General features: G+C 51.7%; 1 protein-coding gene across 5 annotated transcripts in view; it reads left to right on the top strand.

Annotated features, from left to right (window-relative positions):
• Positions 1-21,520, top strand: part of Lingo1 (leucine rich repeat and Ig domain containing 1) — a 185,020-nt gene that overhangs the window by 107,246 nt on the left and 56,254 nt on the right. For 2 of the 5 annotated variants that reach the window (XM_036192328.1, XM_036192329.1), the window contains 2 exons: positions 9,197-9,370; positions 21,159-21,233. The gene's annotated coding sequence lies outside the window, so the exon portion shown is untranslated. Of the gene's footprint in view, positions 1-2,974; positions 2,997-9,196; positions 9,371-21,158; positions 21,234-21,520 lie in introns of those variants that run through there. The other 3 variants (XM_036192325.1, XM_036192326.1, XM_036192330.1) reach the window with 2 other exon arrangements.

Genomic DNA, 21,520 nt, shown 5'->3' with positions numbered 1-21,520 from the left:
TAAATGGCAGTTAATTAAACCGAGTGTCTGAGGTAGTAGGGATGCCAAGGAGTAGACTCCAAAAGGCCCAGTTATGAGGATGGGATAGGAGGTAATCTTTAGTGTGCACCTACGGGCCTACAGATACTAGACTAGATGCTGTGAGTTAGGGGTCTCCCTGTTTGCTAATGATCAGATGAGGGTCCAGGAATGAAGGAGACTTTCGGGTCTTCAGCAGCAAATGTGAATGCCCAAGGAGACAGGGCTAGGCTTGAAGGAAGTGGAACTAACCTTGGAGGATCCCATCATGGTGGCTCCGACCATGCCAGTGATCTTAGCTGGTTTGAGTGTATAGCATGTAGTCTAAGGTGAAAACATTGGGTTTCTATTAGCACAGTCCATGGGAGGGGGTGGAGTTGTGGTCTACAGAGCTTCCTGTGTATCTACTTCCCATCTCCGTCATGGGGCTCAGCCCAGTTCCTTATTCCTTAGACCCTTCCTGCATACCCTCTCCTGTGGACCTAATGACCTTGGCATTCCTGGTCTGTGCCCCTGGCATCCTTTCAGCTCTGGCTCATAGCGCCCTCCACCATGGCCACACCTCTCTCCCACTGTCTCCACCTTCCCATTCTCCCTCCAGCCTGGAGCTCATCTTGAGCTTGTGGATGGGCCACCTCTCCTCATCTTCCTCATTCCACAGCTTCTGCCTTGCATCCACCCCCAGCTCTAGACAGCATCTCTAAGCCAGACTTTTTGTTGGCCTCCTAGAACTCCTGGGCAGTGCTTCAGGGTCTCAGTATCCCCAGATGTTGAGCAGGTTAGAACGATGCCTGGAACATAATAGGCTCCTAATAAATGCTTGTTGAATTGCGGAACCAAGGGACAAGTTCTGGCTTGTGTGTGCCACCAGAGCATTGTGGAGATCAAAGTAGCTGATGTCGTACAAGGGCTTGGCAAGGCTCGACTGTGTTGTTTGGACAGCAGGCACCGAGGGTGTGCAAGAGGATGCTACTGCATCGGGTGTTGAAAGTGTGACTTCACTGCAGATGGCCTAGCCTCTCCATCCCTTCACCTACCACCATCCGTAGGCCCCACCCACCCTCCCTGCCCTCCGCTCTCTTCTCAGCTTGGCTCATTGCCAGCTTCTTCCTTGTAATCCATCCTCCACCTGGTGGCATCCAGCAAGATCTTTCTGAAGCACAAATTGGTCCCTGTCATTCCCCACTTAAAACCCTTCAGGCTCCTGATGGCTCCAAGGATAAGAGCTAAACCCTTCAGACCCTGAGGGGTGGGGGCGGCCTCCCTCTCCAATCCATTGCTCCAGCCTGCCTCTGTCTGCAAAGCCTTGCTCTGTTGTTTCCTCTTCCAAATCCCTTCACATTCCTGTCCTGGAGCCCTTCCCTGAATCTAACTGTGAAGTGGACACCCCTTGACACATTGCCAAGCCTCTTGGGGTTCCCTTCACACCACCCCAGGATTGTCTCTCTCTCTACCTTCTAAGTGTGGCTCCACTAGCCTCTGAGTGCCCTAAGGCAGGATCTTAGGAGCTTTGTATTCTTAGTTCTCACAAAGCATTGGTGGAATTAGATGAATGAATGAATGAATGAATGAATGAATGAATGAACGAACGAATGAACAAGCAGCTCTCCTAGGATGCAGGGATTCTGGGCTGGAACTTTAGACCTGCCTGAGTGAGGGTCGGGGTATGAGGGCAACACAGTGCGTCTCTGTGTGCTCTGGGAGTGGCCTTCTTTTGTGTGTGTCTCGTTGGCATCTTGCCTGGATGTGCCTCCAGAGTGGCCCTCCTGGTGCAGTGTGTGCCCTGCAGTAACAGAGGCTGTGTCTTCAGAGAGAAGCCCTGAACCGTTCCCCTGGGAGGCATGAGATGTCTTGCTAAGGGAAGCATGGAGGCCCTGATGCTCACCCCACAAACACAGTTTCCCTGGGACCTTTCACTATACTGCTGTGTGTGTGTGTGTGTGTGTGTGTGTGTGTGTCCTGCTATGGTTTAGCCACCTCCCTATTCTGCAGATCTGTGCCCTGGTGTTTTTGGCTTCCTGGCCAGCTTTCAGGTGCCGATTCCTTTTCACGAGTACCTCCATTCTGTGGGGCTAAGCCTTGCCTGACAAGCCACCATATCTGTTCCCAGCTCCTTGCAACCCCTGCTTTATAATTGTAAATCTGTGCCGTGTGCCAGGCCCTGTTGTGGAGGTGGGGATGAGAAGGAAGGAGTCTCTTCTGGGTCCTCTAGCCCATTGGCATCTTGCCTGGATGTGCCTCCAGAACGGCCCTTCTGGTGCAGCATGTGCCCGGCGGTAGCAGAGGCTGTGTCTTCAGTGAGGGGCCCTGAACTGTCCCCTTGGGTGGGCTCAGACAGGGCCTCACTGCAGGTATGGGGGGGCAGGGGAGGGGATCAGGAGGCCCACTGGAGGAAGCTATGGCGTCTAGGCAGGGAGATGAGAAGGAAGAATACAGTAAGATCCTCTGTGCTCAGCCTCACCCCTGCCACCAACATGGTCACTGGGTGTCATTAGGTCCGTCAACAGATGGAGAAACAGAGGCTTCAAGAGGCCCCAGGTCACCAGAAGCATTGTCAGGCCTGGACACTTGTCTGTTGTCCTTTTAGGAGGAAGCGGAAGGAGATTCTGGAAGAGGGAAGGGAGTCTGGTGCCTGCCACCCCCCACCAGGCAGGCAAAGCAGCTCCTGATAGTGACTTTCCAGGAGGACTGGGGGGAGGCTTCGGGTTGGCCCTGCCCCCTGCACCACCCACTGTGGGAGAGCCCTCACAAGAGAGGCCCCACGGCCCCACCCCCCAGAGGCAGGCACTTTGCCTATTCAGAGGATAATTCCCCATTATACAGAGATATTTAGCCTAATAGAAGCCGACAGATCATTCAGGGCAGTAATGTACTCCAGCTTCAAGCGGTTAGTTTCCTCAGCCTGAACTCCCAGATTAAAGACTCCTTGCCCGTGCCCGCCCCGCACTGGTGCCTATGACCTTGACTGCGGTGATGGGGTAGGATTCTCCCTCCTCTTGTTTTGCTGGTTTCTCTCTCTCTCTCTCTCTCTCTCTCTCTCTCTCTCTCTCTCTCTCCCCCTCTCTCTCTCTCTCAAAAAGGGATTTTCTTCTTAAATATTCAGCCAAAAGGCTATTGCTTAAACCCTGCGTGCTCTGGGGACAGGCTCACTGTGTTCAGCCGTCATCTATCATGGGGCCTGGCTGGGCCAGAGCACTGGCTCAACCGTCCGGTGCTGGAGGACATTAGGTGGCTGGACCCTCTGGCGAGTACATGGGGACTGACAGCCAGCCTGTACTCTCTCTGCCCAGCTCCAGGCCTACAGAGACCGGCATGCTCTCTTCTCTGAGTGCTGAGAACCCAGGGTCCCTGGATACTCAAGGAGGAGTCTTCTGAGTTGGGACCCCCAGCAGCCTGTGACCTGCTGGATGAGGGAATTGGCAGCTAGGGAGCCCTCCATATGGGGAGGTTCCTGCTTCTTCCAGGCAAGCATGGTAGGATAATTTGGGGGATGGGAGTTGGGAAGTTCTCTAGGTGAGATGCCACTGAGGGATCCTGGGGCTGATGTGCTGTAGGACTATGGGCTGGTCTCCTTTCTTCTCTGGGACCCAATTTCCCATCTGCTAAATGGGATGATACATTTTAACCTATTTGCTCCTGATGCAGGTGAGGACTGATCGGAGAACAGGTGTTCTAGAGTCCAGTGATGTGACTGACTGCTGTCCTGGGCACTGACTGATCGGAGAGCAGGTGTTCTAGAGTCCAGTGATGTGACTGATTGCTGTCCTGGGCACTGACTGATCAGAGAGCAGGTGTTCTAGAGTCCAGTGATGTGACTGATTGCTGTCCTGGGCACTGACTGATTAGAGAGCAGGTGTTCTAGAGTCCAGTGATGTGACTGACTGCTGTCCTGGGCACTGATTGATTAGAGAGCAGGTGTTCTAGAGTCCAGTGATATGACTGACTGCTGTCCTGGGCACTGACTGATCAGAGAGCAGGTGTTCTAGGTCCAGTGATGTGACTGACTGCTGTCCTGGGCACTGATTGATTAGAGAGCAGGTGTTCTAGAGTCCAGTGATATGACTGACTGCTGTCCTGGGCACTGACTGATCAGAGAGCAGGTGTTCTAGGTCCAGTGATGTGACTGACTGCTGTCCTGGGCACTATTTTGCTACCAGTGTCTGTCATACTCACTTTGACACATACAATCTAGCCTTGATTTTGTGCATAGATGGAATTTAAGAAATGTATGTCAGGAAGCAACTTTCCTGTTTAGGGAAAATCCCCACCCAACAGGTGGGCATCCCAGATTCCCTGGTAGCCCTCAGAGACAGAGCTCACTCCTCCTCAGGCAGGACAGGGGTCTACAATCCTTTCTTACTGGGCCCTGCTCTACTCTCTCTGGCATAAATACCACATTGCTTTGTCAGAAACCTGGAGTCCTGTCCAGGCCCTGGAGGCTTCTGCCAGGGACATCAGTGATGATGTCTCTCTGAGCAGACCTTTTGATACAGTGATGGGGCATGGCTCTTTGGAGGTGGCTGGAGCATTTTAAGAGCTGTTGTAGGTGCTGGAAAAATAGCTCAATGGTTAAGAGCAATGGCTGATTTTTCTGAGGGCTCAGGTTCCATTCCCAGCACCCACATGATGGCTGAGAAACCATCTGTAACTCCAGTCCCAGAGGATCTGGTGCCCTCTTCTGGCTTCTGCAGGCACCAAGCTCACACGTGATATACAAGCATGGGAAACACATACTATAAAACATAAAAATATATAAAATATAAATATAAAACATAAAAATATACATAAAATAAATAAATAAAATTTAAAAATAAGTTTAATAAGAGAGCTGAAGTGGCTGGTCACCGAGGCCCCAAGAACTCTAAGCAACCAGGCTCCACTCTGCATCTGGTTCTTGGAGCTGCTCATAGGACACACTCAGACTCTAGAAACTCTCCTGCCTATTAATATAGCAAGTGGAGGGATTTGAGCAAGGGATTGTTCCCTTCCCTCTGGACCCTCCTGGACTAGGTCTACCATGAAGGCTCCATCTGAGTCTATGAATCGTGTTTCTAGCAGGACCTGATAGTGCCTGTGAGAACCTCTGGGAAGCCAGTGTGACCATCCCCACCACCTCCATAAACCCCATGTGATGTACTCACTCACAGGTTTGGAACTGACTATTCAACCACTGAGCTTCCCAGCCCCTGCTGCCCCGTCTCTTTTTTGTTCATAAGGAAGTCATGCAGGCCTTGCATGTGCCTGCAGGAGTCTCTGTCATTATTTGATATACATCTCTCCCCGTGAGACTAGAGCAAACTGCACAGGCTCCTCCAGCTGCCTCTGTCTTTTCAGTGTTCTGCATAGCATTTCTAGAACTTCTTAGAATAGCTTGGAAGCTGACTAGCCCAAGCCCAGTTGTCCTTTTAGCCCTCTACAGGGAACCAACGGGGCTGGGTGCTGATAGTTATCGATGTCTGCCTTCTCAAGACCCTCTGCCCAGCTTTTGACTGTGGGGGTGGTGGTGGTGGTGGTGTGTCTGTGTATAGATCAGGGAACAGAGCCTCCAGAAATGAGATGGCTAACCCAGACCTACACCTGGCAAGGGCAAGCAGGCAGGAACTCCAATCTAGGATGCTCCATGGTCCATCTCAAAGCTCTACCCCTTACTGCCTCTTGCCCTCAGCCTCCACACTGTTCCCCATCACCCCTTCCCTTCTCCCAGGCTCAGCCAGCATAGTCTTGAACAGGCCCCTGCTGGGGCTCTTTAAACCACCCCATCTGGTCCTGTCTGAGGACTGGCTTGTCTCCTGTCAGTCAGAGGGCGAGGATCACTATGCCTTTTCCTGTGTTCCCTGCACAGGATGAGGAACAGAAAGGGGGCTCGGGAAGGAAGATGCACCCCCCCCCCCGGGAACTGAGACTCAGGAGGGGTAGGCGGCTCCATGGGTGTCGCATCTGCTTGTTATTTTTCAGAGTTATTTTTAAGTCGGTGGTCTGGTTGTAAGAGCAGCATGTGTCTGTGGATGTGGCTCTGGACTCACCCTCTTCCTCTTGTCTCCTTACCCCGCCTCCTCATCCCAAGCATCAGACAACTGCTGTTGGTGCTGCTGAGGCGGGCGGCCTCCCCCCTCACACTCTCCAGCCCTGTCTCCTTCTCCTTGGGTGACTGTGACAGCCAGCCCACTGTCCCCCCCCCCCCCCCCCAGCTTCAGTTGGCAGCTCAAAAGGACTTTTAACAATGAAGAAAACATCATTGCACTTATCTGGTTAAAGGCCTCTGGTGGCTTTTCTTTGCACTTGGGATGGTAGCCAAAGCCCCCACCTTGGCCTTCAGGGCCTCAGCCGCCTTGCAGCTTCACTGCCTGAAGCATCGGTTCAATGTAACCCCCTTCAGGAAGACTTCCCCTGACCCTCTGGCTAGAGCAGCTCTGGCCCTGCTCCTGATGCCCTCCTCTAGCTGGGTGTTAGGATTTCCATTGCATTCGGCTCTCTTAGGAAGTGCCCTGTTTGCTTCTCTGCCCATCGTCTGGCTTCAGGACGGTACCAGACTCATCTATCCCATGCCCTCATGCTCTCCTACATGGCGGGTACCTACAGCACAACTGGCACCTAGTACTTCCTCCAAAGCATTTTGTGAATGAACAAGTAATGCACAGACAGATAAAGGAACGAGCAGATGATGAAGCTAACTAAACTGGCAGTTGATGACTCTGTCTGTGTGTGTGTGTCTGTCTGTCTGTCTGTCTGTGTGTATCTGTGTGGTCCTCTGTGTGACCGACTCTGTGTGTGTGTGTGTGTGTGTGTGTGTGTGTGTGTGTGTGTGTGTGATGAGAATCATCTGCCCTTTTAACAACAGGCTTGGGAGGCCCTGGCCTGAAGCGCTCTCTACCTGCACAGGTAACTCACAGGTATGGGGGTACATTGGCTGTTCAGCCACGTGACGTCTTTCACCTCTCAGGCCTCCATTATTACCTGTGGACTGATGCTGTCTGGCTGGAGGCCATGGCCTTTGAGGTCACCTGTGCCAGGTGCACGACCTGATGCACTGGGGGAAGGGAGGGAGTCTGGTGTGGATGGCAGGTCACCTGGGCGTTCTGCTGCTGAGTGTAGGCTCAGGGCAGGAAACTGCTGGGAGAGCTGCCCGCATCTCGCTCCTGGGAGGCAGACTGCACTCACAGTCAAGGTCCCCAGATGCAGTCGTAGTTGGATAAGTTTTCATCCTTCTCTGTGTGTCCTTGCATTTTCAAGAACTTTTCTTTTGATACATTTACTTCTTGAATTGCTGACTTTCAATTGCTATGTATTTTTCCATAAAATAAAATTGAGAAGACAAAAAAAAAAAAGCCCACTCCATCTCAATTCTACCATGTCAAGGCCATGGCGGTTCCTGGGCTTTTCCTGTGAAGACAGGGCTAGCTAGAATGTGGCACAAGGGGCTCTTTCCGTTGGTGGCTGGCTCCCTCCTCTCACCTGTGAAAGGGGTCACTCCATCCTTTTTAATGCTGCATCATGGCAGGGGAACCAGACGGAGAGGTCTGCCCTGGAAGGAGGGAACCCAGGCTTCAGCCTCAACTCTGCCCTACCTGGGTGGAGCTGGAGCCGTGGGTGGCTGCTTCAGACCTCAGCCGTCACCTAGAACGTGAGTCTGTGGTCTGAAGCCCAAGGGGAGCCAGCAGGTGAGAGTGGGTTCCGCAGAGCCTTGTGTGCCTCGACCCCACCCTCCTAGCTTCCATGCTCTCCTACCCATGATTATCATTGCTGTATTGTGTTGGTTATTTTTATTGTCTGAGTACTGTCCTATTGGGCAGAGGAGCTGGGGGTCCCTTTGATGACTTGGTTGTAATGTTTAGGTAGAGGCCAGCTTTGTTCCCAAAGGGGTTTACTTCTAGAAACATTTTCTCCCAGACAATCTCAAGGACATCTCTCAAGGCTGCTACATCAGGGGTGACAGGTAGGCAAGGGGTAGTGGAGCCTTTCAAGGGTAGCCTAGCTATCTTGGGGCAGCAGCACGGGGTTTAGGGCTGTGAGACACTTACATTGCTGTGATGGGAGAGTCCAAGACCACTCACAAGAAAGATGGTGGGCTCCTGGAAGGCTGAGAATGGGTTTGAAGGAACTGGGTTCTGGTTTTGCCTTTGCTACTGTCGAACTGTGTGACCTTGGGCAAATTCTTCCCTTTCTCTGAACCTCAGATTTTCCTTTGACTGGCTCAGCTAGACAAGGGTTGATCCAGCTTGTGTTGTCCAGTATGATAACCACTAGCTGCCTGTAAATTAAAATGTAAGTTAATTTCAATAAAACCGAGCAGGCCGGAGATATGACTCTGTAGCTAAAGGGTTTGTAAAAACTGAATGTCTGAGTTTCATACTCAGATCATACAGAAATAGGAGAGTCAACTCTCTCTCTCTCTCTCTCTCTCTCTCTCTCTCACACACACACACACACACACACACACACACACACACCAATCAATCAGTTAGCTTCACTATCCACATAGCTACATGCACAGGTGGCTGGTGGCCACCACATTGGACAAAACAGCACATTTGCAGATCCTTGGTCTCAGTGCAGAAAACTCCATTGGGCATGCAGATCTGGAGGTACTTCCTGGGGCCTAGTGAGCCCTAGTGAGCCCTAGTGAGCTGTGACCCTATGATTCTGGGCCTCTGTCTTTAGATCTTCTTATAGGACCAGGACAAAGGAGACAGCTCTGAGCTCAGAGCCAGCACCCTGAAGGAGTCACTTGTCAAAGGCCAGCAGCTCCAGAAGGGTCTGTGTGTGTAGTCACCACACCCTGTCTCTCAGCCAGAGTCTCTGCCTGGAGAATGTGAGGCAGAGGGTAGAGGACCCTTGGAGTGACCCCAATCCAGGAATGAGTCAGTAGCATAGTGTGAAGGTACAGCCTGTGGCCTTCTGATTGCTCACACAGGAGGGTCTGAGGAGCCCTGGCTCCTCCCTCCCTTCTTGCGGGGGGGGGGGGGCACTCAACTAGAGGCTCTCCTACCACCTGGGGAACCTAGGAGTAGAAACAAGATACCAGGCTAAGGAAGAGAAGGCAAGCCTGGATGACCTTACCCCAGGTTACACTGTTAGGCCAACATTGCCGCCCCACTTCCCAACCAACCCCCACCCCACCCCAGCCCCTCTGGCCCTCATAAGAGCCCCACAGCTCACTCCTGCTTCTCCTCTTTCCTAGGGATCCTAAGGCAATGTCCTGGCTGTCTTGAGTCTGTGGGCTGCATAGCTTCCTGACCAACTTTTGGGGCTCTGACCCCGTCCAGCCCTGACCAGTCTCAAGCTGATTCCTGCCCCCACCTGGTCTGGGGGCTCCTCGTGCTTCAGGACTCAGCCAAGCATTGCAACAGTTACGGTAAGTGCACCCCAATCACCCCTATGTCCTAGCTCTAGGGATACCTGAGTGGTCTTGGCCCTGGAGGAGAAAGGATACTTCTGTGAACGCTCCTTATCAGAACTACAAGTAAGGGTTGGAGAAACCCTGTTTCAGTGAAAGGAAATTGCCAGCTCACATAGCCAGTGTCTGGTGGTAGGGTGGGCTCCAGGCAAAGCTTGATTCTGTGGTTCAGGCATTGTGCAAAGACTGAATTCTGACTGTGGCCTTTACGCCTCTTTCTTGGTGATGGCTGTGTTCTCAGTGGCATCTGACACAATCCAGGCCAGGGTATGTCTAGATTTAAGTCTGAGCTTGAAGATAGAAATCTACTTTCATGATGAAATAAATTAGAACTCTAGAATTGACCTCTTGGTCCTCATTGGCAAGATTGGGAACATCCTGAGTCTTCAACTGGGTCCACGGATCTTGAAGACACTGCTAGCCTGGAAAGTCAGGGGCCTAACCCTTTCAAAGTCAGGTAACCAGGGCAGAGAAAAGATTGTTTCTCAAAGAAATCTTGGACTTTGCTGCAGGAGATGGAAGACTTTACAACTGAAGGGGGCAAATAATACATGGTTATTGCAGACAGGATTTACCCCAACTGGACAGCCTAAAGCCAGACCAAATGGATGGGAGTATGCTGTGGGGCCTCAGATGAATCCCGATACCTCTTCTCTGAGTTTCGTTTCCTCATCTGGCAGGGCCACCAAGAGAGCCACCTGACATCTGGCACCTGGCAGGAGCCTGGGTCACCCTTGTTCTTTTCCCCTTCCTGTTTTGGGGATGTTTGAGCCATCTGCATTTTCCTCAAACTTAGAAGGATCGCTGGGGAAGCGTATTGGTCAGAATCCCTACAAGCAAGGCTTGAGCCAAGGATTTGTATGCATGAGATCTGCAAAGAACAAGGTCTCGGGAGAAGAGGGGGAGAAAAAGGGAGGTTGAGGCAGAAATGGGAGTCTATCCGTGCATGTTCTTAGGTAAAGTCCAGCTAGTCCTGCATCATAATTCAGGACCATCCCTGGATAGGGAGTCAGGCTCCCCACTCTGGATTAGACAGCCATTAGCCATCCACAGGGCCCAGCATTGCTCAAACAAGGGATGCCTGTTTGAAGGCTATTTCTCTGGAGAAGAGGAGCAATGAGCTGCTGCAGGCCTCTCTGGACCTGGGAGATGGGGTGCTGCCCCTCTGCCTGGTCCCCAGCAGCTCTTCTCTTTCCTGCCCTTCTTATGTCTTTCGTGTTCTCCACCCTTGCCTGCTTTTCAAGGTGCACTTTAGGGCCCTTCTCTTCCAGGGAGCCTCTGCTTGCTGTTCCAGCATCTCCAGAGGTCCATGTTCCATGTAGGAGGACAGAGGTGCAGTGAACATTTCCTCACAAACACTCCATTAACTACTGTGTCAGTGCCAAAGTCTGTTGCTCTGCTTGCCTTGACTGCTAGGGAGCTCAAGGGCAAGGTGTAGCTTTTTCTACTAAGCCATCAGGAAACAAGCATTCAATAAACCTGTTCCTGGCTTTGCCTTCACACTTTTTATTCGTTGTCCTGGTATCTTAGTTTTGAGCTGTGCAGCTGACATTGCTCTCCACAGCCTCAGACTCTTGAGGAAAGAGGTGGGGGTAGAGATGACCAAGAAGGGCTGAAGGTGAAGCAGGCTACTGACTGCGGAAAAATGCCAGTCCTTGACCTTCTCAGAGGCAGCCTGAGAGGAGGTCTCCCTGGTCCAGGTCCAGGCCCAAATCTAGGAGACAGACACTGAAGCCTGACAATGGGTGCCCTGTCCAGTGCCCACACTGCCCTCGGTGGCTTAAGAAGAGCATTGTTCTGTTCCCAGCCATCCCCTCCCTCCTTGGCTTTATCAGAAGCTAATGAAAGAGGCTGGAAACCCAATCCTCTGGTAATTAAATTTACTTAACGGGTATTCAAGTGGAGTAATGAGAAGTTTAATGCAGTGATTAGATTTTTCTTTAATTAATTAAAATGAGAGCTGTGTGTCTTACCAGCAAGCCAACTTGACCCCATGCTTGAGAGCAACTGGCAGACAGTGGGGGACTTGGCTAAGTAAGTAGGGGCTCAAGGTGGTGGCATCTCTGGCCCTGGTACAGCTGCCCTCAGAAGTGATGCCTGCTCAGGCCAGTCACCCATTCAGTGCTTATTTCTGAGCTGGGGGAGGGCCAGGTCTGAACCCGAGGCCAGAGGAACCAGGGGTATCCACCTTCAAAGAGCCAACACAGCCATGTGACCATCAGACAAGAGAGTCAGCAAAGCAGGTTTTAAAAAAGAGAGTTTCAAGCACCTTGACAACAGAGTTGAGAGTGGTACCTTCTGTATGTCCAGCCAGACCTCGGGTTAGTGCTGAACCAGCTGTGCTAACAGAGGAAATGGATTAATACGGAGGACAGTGGATAAGGCTAAGTGGATTGGGGCTCAAGGTGGCCCCGGTGACCTGTAGAGCACTGTTCCTGGGCATCTGTTCCAGAAGCTTGGTCCTCTTTGCTGTTTTCAGGGAAATGCTTTCCCTTGAAGCCACTTTTGCTGAGATCTGCCCATGGTTGGGGCACAGCGGTCTGGGAATGCCACCTTAGTTGTGTGGAGTGAACGCTGGATAGGCCTAGCCAGAGTAGAACAACTTGGAAAAGATTGGTCAGGCCTGAGGCAGGGTATGTTGCCACCAAGCAGTGGGCAAGTGGTGAGGAGTCCCAAGGACTCAGTGTCTTCACTGTGCTGACTCCAGGCCCATGTGAGCCAAACTCTGTGGTGCATCTTCCAGCAGAGGATCGGGTGCTGGGGTGGGAGGACTGTGTGGCCCTGTTTGTCTGTCCTCACTGCCAGCTCTGCCGCTTGTGGGCAGGACTCCCGTGCCAGACCCTGCTCAGAATGGCCTAGATGAATCAGACATGGTCCCTGCCTACAGGACTAGTGAGGGAGGTGGAAAAAAAAAAAAAAAACAGGAACAGCAGCACTGAGTGATCAGAACTGGGGCGGGGGCGGCCTTGGGGCTGGGGTGGTCCATGCATCTGTGTTTAAAGCATTGGCTTGGAGCAGGTGGGAGGGCTGGAGGTGAGGCAGCAAGGAAAGGAAGATGAAGAGGAAGACACCCGTGAGAGGCTGGGACCCCTGAGAAAATGACTCTTCCTCAGGACTAGCTGTGACCCTCAGCTCCCAGTGAGCCAAGGTACTCCTATGTGGGAGGGTTGGCGGTGTGCCTAGCATTGGGCTGGTAGTGACACCTTTACTAAGAAGCCATGTGTGTTTCCTTCCTAGAAGACTAGGGGACAGGCAGGGTATTGTGTGGTGATGCTCATCTGGATACTGCCAGGCCAGGCTGGTGTGTGCTGGGTCTGTGGCCTCCAGGCCCCCACACTGGAGTACACTTACTCTGAAAGCATGGAGCCAGGTACCTTCTTCTTACCACCTGGAGGACACAGCTGGGCACAGGAGGACACAACAGGGCCTAGGGTCGGAGAGCCTGGGCCATCAGGCTGACATCCAGAGCTGGGTCTTTGGCCTGGGGGAGGTGAGGGGAGCCTCAGTTGGGCAGAGGCGGGTGTGAAGCAATCTGACCACAGTTCAGAACATGGCATTAGCCAGAGCTGAGGGGCCTTTTGTCCCCATCCTCTGCTTCCTCTGCCTCCCAGATCCCACCCCTCTGCATCCCCTCTTCCCTATTTCCCTCATCCACGCCCATCCCTGAACATTTAGGAGTACAGAAGCCACGCATCTGAAAAAAAGGGAAACCAAGAGAGGGGTGCAGGGACCTGCCTCCAGTGTCACACTAAGGGACAGAATCTGAGACCACATTACCTGAGTTCTCTTCCTAAACAGACAGTTCACCTTTTCCCTCAGGTGGGGGCCTTGAAGGGCACGTGCTCCCCCAAACTCGATCTTAATAACAGGCACCCCAGGGAGTAAGAGTAACCAGATGGTCCACCTGCCCTCAATTGTCCCTTTTAACCTTCTGCTGTCTAAGAAGCCAGGTCCACGGGTGTGAGAGTCAAGGCCCTGGGCTGAGGTCAGATCCTCCATCAAGACACTCCCTTCCTTCTCAGAGTTTTCTCCACCATTGCCCCTCTCCAAAGGTGCCTAGCACCCCTGCCCTATCCCCATGGCTTCCCACCCTGCCTGTTTTCCAGCCAGAGTCAGGGCTCTTCTTGAGGTCTTGCATGCTCTGTGAGTGACTCTCCCCATTCTCTTCCATGCACACCCTCAGTAGCCAGATGCCTCCTTCATGGCCCCTTGACTACAGGCACAGTACCAGGCACCTCCTGTGGGCACCATCTCCCAGCTATTGCCTGCCTACCTCTTGGGGCAGACTCTTCTGACACATCAGCCACATGAGGAGTGGAGGTTGTCGTTTGTCCCTGGTGTCCTAAGCCAAGTGGTCCCCTGGGCCTGCCACACAGTAGATACACAAGATGTAGCTGAGGTACCTTCACACCCATCATCGCCTCTTCTTGTGCCCATGGCTTTTCTTCTTCTGTCCTGGCTCAGTGGGTCCCTGAGAGTGGGTCCATCACAGGGTTCAACCCCTCTCCTCTCCAGAGCTTTCTAGGGTGGCGGCTGGCTTTCTGCTTCACTTCATTTTCTTGCACACCCTCCTATCATGCCCAGCTGTGGGGGAAGGATCAAGACAAATGCCATCAGGAGCTCTCAGGCAAGCCTTAAGGCCCAGAAGACCCAGAAGCAGGAGATCCCCTGCCTGGGCTGCTGAGACAGGTGGAGAGCTACACAGGGCAGTGTCTGGGCTCCTTTGCCTGCTTTCCTAATCCTGGCAGTGTGACCATGAGCAGCAGATCCTGCAACCTTGCTGTGCTTGGTCTTCCTCTTCTATTAAAGGGGCAAAGACAGGCTGCAACAGGTAGTTATAACATGGAGGGGTGAGTCAGTACAGCGTCAGGCCTCAGGACACAGCGTGTTGCATGCCCCCACCCACTGCTATTGTTGCAGTGGCCTGAGGGAGGCATTTGGGAGTGGCATTCAGGAGAGATTTCAGAAGGTGGGGTCACAGGAGCAGCAGCATGAAAGGTGACTAGGTGAGGCACACAGGCGGGAGAGGACATACCAGGCAAAGAGCAGAGTTGGCTGACACAAAAGTGCTGCAGCCATGTAGGAGTGTCCTCACATGAGAAAGCCCCCCTTGCCCCAAAGCTTTCTCTGCCAATACCTCACGGCCATTGGTCGGTTGTGTCTCCTTCTAGAACTTCACCTGTGCCTTTACAAACATATTTATTGTGTGTTATTTTAGAACAGAAATGGAATCACATCTGTAATCATTCTGTAAGCCCCATTTGTCACTCACCAGTGTGGGGGGCCATCTGTCACCTTCACAGCACAAGTCTATGGTGTTCTTTTTAATCGCTGCCTAATATTCCATTGTTTGGACATGGTGTAATTTATGTAACCAGTCCCCGAGTGATGGATACTTAGGTTGTCTCCAACTCCTCACTCTTGCAAACGATGCTTCATTGAATATCCTTGTGTATGCATCTTGCTGACACATAGAGGCATTTCCGTAGGATGGATTTCTAGGGTGGAGTTGCAGGGAGGGAGTGCAGACGTTAGGTTCCAACAGCTCCATTGCTCTTCTGAAAGATGAAGCCTGCTCCTGCCCATCCTTGGTGAGGGGGGTAGCTGCCCCACCACCTTCCACACCCAACACAGGCGGTCTTGTTAATTTTTGCCAATCTAGAAAAACGCCTCCCCGTGGTTCCAGCACTCACTTTGTGCCTTCCCAATGAGGCCATCTTTTCATGTGGTTATTGGCCACGAGTGCTTCTTCCTCTGTGAGTTGACTCTTTAGATCCTTTGCCCATTTTTCTTTTCTTTTTGCCTTTTTCTTATTGATATAAAGGAGCTTTTAGCACATTAGGAATGGTCAAACTTTCGTCTGTTGCTTGTGTTGGAAATATTCTCCCCAGCCAGCCGTTTGTCTCTCTAGCTCCGTTTCTGGCATCTTTGGCCATGTAGAGGCCTTACATCTTTATTTAGTCATCTGTCAGGCTTCTCTGGGCCCCTGAGGCACATGTCGCACTTGGAGAGGCTTCCTGTAAGGCTTTTTCAGGGGAGCGAAGACAAGGTCAGGTGGGACTGGGAAGGTTCTGGCTGCAGCTGAGACCCTTGTGCCAGGCAAGACAGGGGAGTGGGAGAGGCTGAGCTTGAAGAGGTTGTTCTAGAACTGACTGGCTGTGGGGACAGGGTGTAATGGTGAGAGGGAAAGAGAGTATGGTGATCGGCGTGGACCCTGAGTGGCTGGCACCACCATATCAGTAGGCGACAGGACAAGAGAGGGAGGTGTGTGGTGTATATGAGACCTCTGCAGGGCACAGACATATAAACACATACATGTACATATGTGCATGCCAGGCACATGCTTAGAGGTTCTGGATAGTAATGCATCTGTACTATGGCCTGGTTGGAGAGGGTGTCTACTTTTGTAGAGTATATGTATTGTCTCTGTCTCCGTTCTCTCTCTCTCTCTCTCTCTCTCTCTCTCTCTCTCTCTCTCTCTCTCTCCTCCTCTCCTCTCTCTCCCCTATTATCATAGGATACTTGGTTTTTCCATAAGTAACTAGTCCCAGACATTATGTTACTCACTGAGGTGCAAAGAAGTTTTTTTAGGTAACTCTGACCCAGCCTCCCTCCCCGCCCCCGACAGAATTCCTGCTGTGGACTCTTGTTTTTAATGTGGCCAACTGGAATCATCAGGGACTCTTAAGGACAGTTATGGAGCCTGTGTTTGGTGTGTGGCTCTGTTCTTCTGAGACAGTTCATCTTTTTGTACTTCTGTCTTCCATCCTGATAGTAGAACACTCACAGTGCCCACCTCCTCCGGTGTCCGTGGGCAGTGTGAGTCAGTACGCTTAGCACGGGGGCTCATGGGTGCATCTGTGGTGGCCACGATGGTGGCGATGACAGGGCTGGCAATCGATGGCTTCACCCTTTGCCTTTGTGCTGGCATAGCCTTTGCCTCCTCCTTCTCCTCCACCATCAACCTCCGTTCCTGCCCTCAGGACCCCTGGGGATCTTGCCACCATTTGCCTTGAACCTCTGTCCTCTGTTTTTGGTCTCAAACCATTGCCAGACTGAATTAAAGTCCAACCTGCCGGTGGAAAAAAAATCAAAGGAGAGCAGTTAGGGTGTCTCTGGGACTTCTCTGGTCAGGTGTTTCCTGCAAGCCTGTCCATTCATCCATGATGGCCCAGTCTCTGAGAACCAGGCCGTGAAGTCCAAGGCAAAGACAAGAGTGTTCAGCTGCACAGGGTCTGAGCTGACCCAGCCTGGCTGCTCTAGCTCCAAGCCAGACCTGAAACCTGACCCCAGGGACAACTCCTCTCAACACCCCTAGCAAGGAATCAGAAGCAGAACACAGGGTGAATTCAGGGTACAGCTCCACACGCATGCCCATCTGGGCGTGTCCTGTGATCTGGAGCGTGGCTATGAGAATGTCGGTGCTCACAGAAATCACCGCTGTAGAGTTTTTGGATTTCCCACCCAAGTAGGGAAAGCCTGGGGGAGAAAAGAGTGGTCATTGCTGCTGCTGGTGTCTCTGTTCTTCACCAAAAAACGGGGTGGGATGCTGGACTGGAGAGATGGCTAAGTGGTTAAGAGCACCAGTCAATTTTCAGAGGCCCCAGGTTCGATTCCCAGCACCAGCATGGCAGCTCACAACTTCTGTAACTCCAGCTCTAGGGAATCCAGAACCCGCCTCTGACCTCTGAGGGTACAGCAGGCATGTGATATACAGACCTACATGCAAACACCATACACATAACATAAAATTTAAATGGTGTTGGGATGCCATTTGTTCTTCCCAGGCTGAATGGCCACATCCAACAGAAGCTGTCAGTTCACAAACAGTCATCTTCTGGAAGCCCTGTCTCCAGGTCCCCGGGGTACTACTCAACCTACCCTTTGCTCCAGGGACACCTTCATTTTAATCAAGCTCCATGCCCACCCAGTCCCCAGCCCTTCCAGAACACTGCAGAGTGCTTTATAGATGATGCCATGGTTTGCAGCACCCCTGGTGGAGTTCGAAGCCAGGTAGGCCTATGGATGCATGCATGGGAATCAATACCCAGTCACATGAGAAGCTGTGTTTGCCTAGAAAGAACTCAAAATAGAAGAGTCTTTCTAACAGCCTATGAGGAGCCAAATGGCACCTCCTATTTTGAAGAGGGAATGTTCCACTACACTCTTGTCTCGCTTCTTAAAAAAAGTGAGAAGAGCCAGGCAGTGGTGACACACGCCTTTAATCCCAGCACTAGGGAGGCAGAAGCAGGCAGATCTCTGTGAGTTCAAGGCCAGACTGGACTACAGAGTGAGTTCCAGGAAAGGTGCAAAGCTACACAGAGAAACCCTGTCTCAAAAAAAGAAAAAGAAAAGAAAAGAGAAAGAAAGGAAGGAAGGAAGGAAGGAAGGAAGGAAGGAAGAAAGAAAGAAAGAAAGAAAGAAAGAAAGAAAGGAAGAAAGAAGAAGTGAGACAGGCAGAGAGTATATGAACTTTAAGACCTTTTGCTTGAGTGACATTAGTGTGCATGTTATCTTGGGGTGGGGAGGGACTGCCTCTTCCCCCTGTTCTGTGCTCCCACAGGAGCACACCACATCTAAAGTGATAATTGCCAAGCAAAGTGCCAATGAGTTTGAAATATAAGCCTACAATTAAGTTATCAGCATCAAAGCCCTATGGGTTTCTCCTTTTTCCCCATGATCCACTCTGGGCAGCTGAGTTGGGGTCCTGGAGTCTTTCTGAGAGCTGGTCCCAGCCCCAAGGCCAGGTGGCCACTCGCAGGCTGCCCTGGCCTTTCTAAAGTCCAGTTCAGACCTTTGTAGGGTCCTAATGCATGGCATTGCCACTTTGCCTCATCTCCTACCTCCCTTCCCATGTGGAGATACCCCAACTAGGAGCCCCTCTGTGGGACCTGGGACCTCCTTTCTCGTGGAGAAGAAACCCCATAGCTGATGACTGTGGTGGTCTCCCTCAAACTTCAGTTATTTGAAAGCTCCAGAGGGGCCTAGTTCTGCACCTAGAAAGCCATCCAGGGAGACCAAGGGCCAGGGCCCGTGCTACACAGTAAGAAGAGCCTTGGAAACTTGGAAGCTCAGGGTCATGGTGTTCCCTGCCTCTCCCCTCTGTTAGCATGGAGCACACACTCTAGGGTGGGGAGCTGAGGGAGCGTGGGTGCACCCAGCCACTTGGGGACCGACTACCAGAAGCTCTACCTTGAAATCCTGCAGCTTTACCTGTGGCCTCCAGTCACTGTGTGAGGAGTTGGTATGTGGCAGGGGACAGCGACGGTAGGGGTCGGGGGGTCATGAAAAGCTCTGAAATGCTTTGTGGTCCAGTAGCGTCACTTACTGCTTCAACTCACGGCCTATTGGCCTAAGCATCTCCTGTGTGGCCCAGACAGCTGTAGAGAGCAGACAGCATGCGCTTTCAGCAACACAAGGGTCACTGTCAGAACAACAAAGGCCAAGGCTGTGGCTTCCTGTTTGTTTGTCCTGCCTACGGTTTATTACATGGCTGTTGTGGTCCAGGTAATGTCCTGATGAGGTCATTGATTCTGAGTCCTGAACACCGGAATGAAAGCTTGGCTCTTCCTCTTGTTATCTGTGTGTCCGTGGGCTGATTCCTACTTTGTGTCTCTGTTTTCTCCTATGCAGATCGAGAATGCTGCAGGGTTTGGGGTACAGTTCAGTGTAAAGGGCTTGCCTAATGTGTTCAGGGGCCCAGGCTGCATCCCCAGCAATACAAAAGAAACAAATCAAGTGGGCCTATCGACGGCATCTGTCTCTCAGGATGGTTATGAGGCTTAGATGAGCTAGTGTTTGTAGAGTGCACAGGGTGCTGTGGATGCCAGCTACCACTGCCACCACCATCCAGCACCAGATACTGATGGGGTAGGTGGGGATCAAATGGATAAATATTTAAACTGGAGGCTGAAGAGGTGGCTCAGAGGTTAAGAGCACTGTCTATTTACCAGAGGGCCTGGGTTTGATTCCTATCATCCACACGGAGGCTCAAAACCATCTGTAACTTCAGATCCAGGGGCTCTGACTCTCTCTTCTGACTCCATGAATACCAGGTACACAGTGATGTGCAGACATATATAAAGGCAAAACACTCACACATAAAATAAAATATTTAAACTAAGAAGAAAGTTTCCTATAAGGTTGGTACTAGAAAATGAACGAGGCATAAGAGAAGATGCTCATGGCCATCAATACATGGGGGGGGGGAGATGGGAACAGGTGGAGGGCAGAGGGGGAGGGCACAGACCACAACCGCAGTGAGATGCTACTACACTATTGTTACCTGACTCCTTAACATAGTGACGGTATGAAGTGTCCGAGAGGCCACAGAGCCACTGGGACATTCAAAGTTTGCTCATGAGAATGCAAGATGGTACAGCCATTTTGAAAAAAAAAAATGGGATCTCTTACAAAGAAAACTTACCACACAACCTTACAATGCTACTGCTAGGTACTTACCAAGAGGAACAGCTTCACTCATGTAAAAACCCATCTGAATATTTACAGTGGCATTATTCATAGTCTATAAAAACTGGTTAACAACACAAGTGCTTTTTAGCTGGTGAGTGGATGAATAATGGAATACTACTCAGCAATAAAAAGGAATAAGATTCTGACATAAGACAACACAGATAAATCTCAAAGGCATTGTGTTAAGTGAATAGAACCAGACGTGAGGCTCCACATTGATGTCTATTTGTAGATGCTGGAGAAAGCAAAACCACGGGGGACAGAACAGGTCAGTAGTGGCCAGAGGTAAGGGAGACATTGGCTACCAAAGGACAGCCCATGGACACTGGGATTGAATTGTTGTCTGCCTTGATTGTGGTGGTAGCTACATGCCTGTACACAGTTGTCCAGACCCACAGATGCATGCACTGGAAAAAGTAATCTGCACTGCACATTAATTATACCTTGATTACTGTGCCTGGGAGACAGTGTTCTACAAAACTGTTGAAACAGGGACAGATGACATGTATGTGGAGGAGGGCAGTGTGTCGTGGAGGCCTCCACACTCTCCTCGCTCTGTGGTCAATGGCTTGTTGAGGTGGTACCCGGACTGAAGGGGAATGACAGGGCCTGAGGGCCATGTTCTGGATACCACTGAGGAACAGTGACTGAAGCATGGGTGTGATGACCTGAGAGAGAAGAGGAGGGGAAGCAGGACAGGGATTAAGAGGAGGGTGGGGGTGCCACACAGCACAGGAAGGTGAGTCCCAAAGGAGGAGGTCGGCCAGCCACAGGCTCATGGACCCACAGACCAAGGCAGGAAAACTGGTGGTCAGCAGTGGGGGTCTCACTGTTAGTGTTGTGGGCTGGTGGATTAGAAACTAGGCATTCTGGGTGCTAAGGACTGAAGACAAGCTAGTGAAGCTTCTAGCAGGTGGGAGACAGACTTGACGGGCAGCATGGGAATGGTGGAGAGGACTGGGGAGCAGGGGCTGTCCTTCTGTGTGCTGTAAGTGTCAATAAGGCCAGGGTGGGCTGACCCTTGGAATCCTGAGCGAGACAGTGGGGAAGAAAGACTGGACAGGGAGTCTGTGCTCCTAGGCTGTGGTCACCCAGGGTGGGCACTTGTACTTGAGTGGGCTAGGGAATAGGGGTGGAGGCTGATGCCCAGAGGCCTATAGTGTTGGCATGGAACCCTGTGGGCTAGGCAGTGGGGATCTGTCCAGGCCCACCCACTCCAGGGTAGCTGGAAGCCCATCTATATCACATTAACCTTCCCATTCTTCCCCTACAGTGCATGCTGAACCCGCAGGCTGTTCCCCAGGCCTCTGGCAGCCCCTTGTTTGACTCCCTGTGCCATCTGACCCAGGTAGGGAGAAGGCAAGGCAACTCTCTGTGCCTGTGTTGTTCTTGGGTGTGAAGGCTCAGTGTGAGTGAGGTCTAGGGTCCTGATCGAGACAGGCCTCAGTGAGTGAAGCCCTGTCATGGCAGGATACCCAATCTAGAGCTTCAAGTTTCTGCAGCAGGGGCTTGCTCAGAGAGGCCCAACTTGGGACCTGGATGCCATGAATACCGGCCAAGTGCACTCCCACCACAGGATGCTCGGCTCCCGTAGCTCCTCTGCTATCACTCTGGCTTTTGAAGGCTTGGTACCAC

The sequence above is a fragment of the Onychomys torridus genome, chromosome 7 (assembly GCF_903995425.1).
Source record: "Onychomys torridus chromosome 7, mOncTor1.1, whole genome shotgun sequence".
NCBI classification, from domain to species: Eukaryota; Metazoa; Chordata; class Mammalia; order Rodentia; family Cricetidae; genus Onychomys; species Onychomys torridus.
Note: the sequence above shows the minus strand (reverse complement) of the source record. Positions and strands in the feature narration are given on the sequence as shown.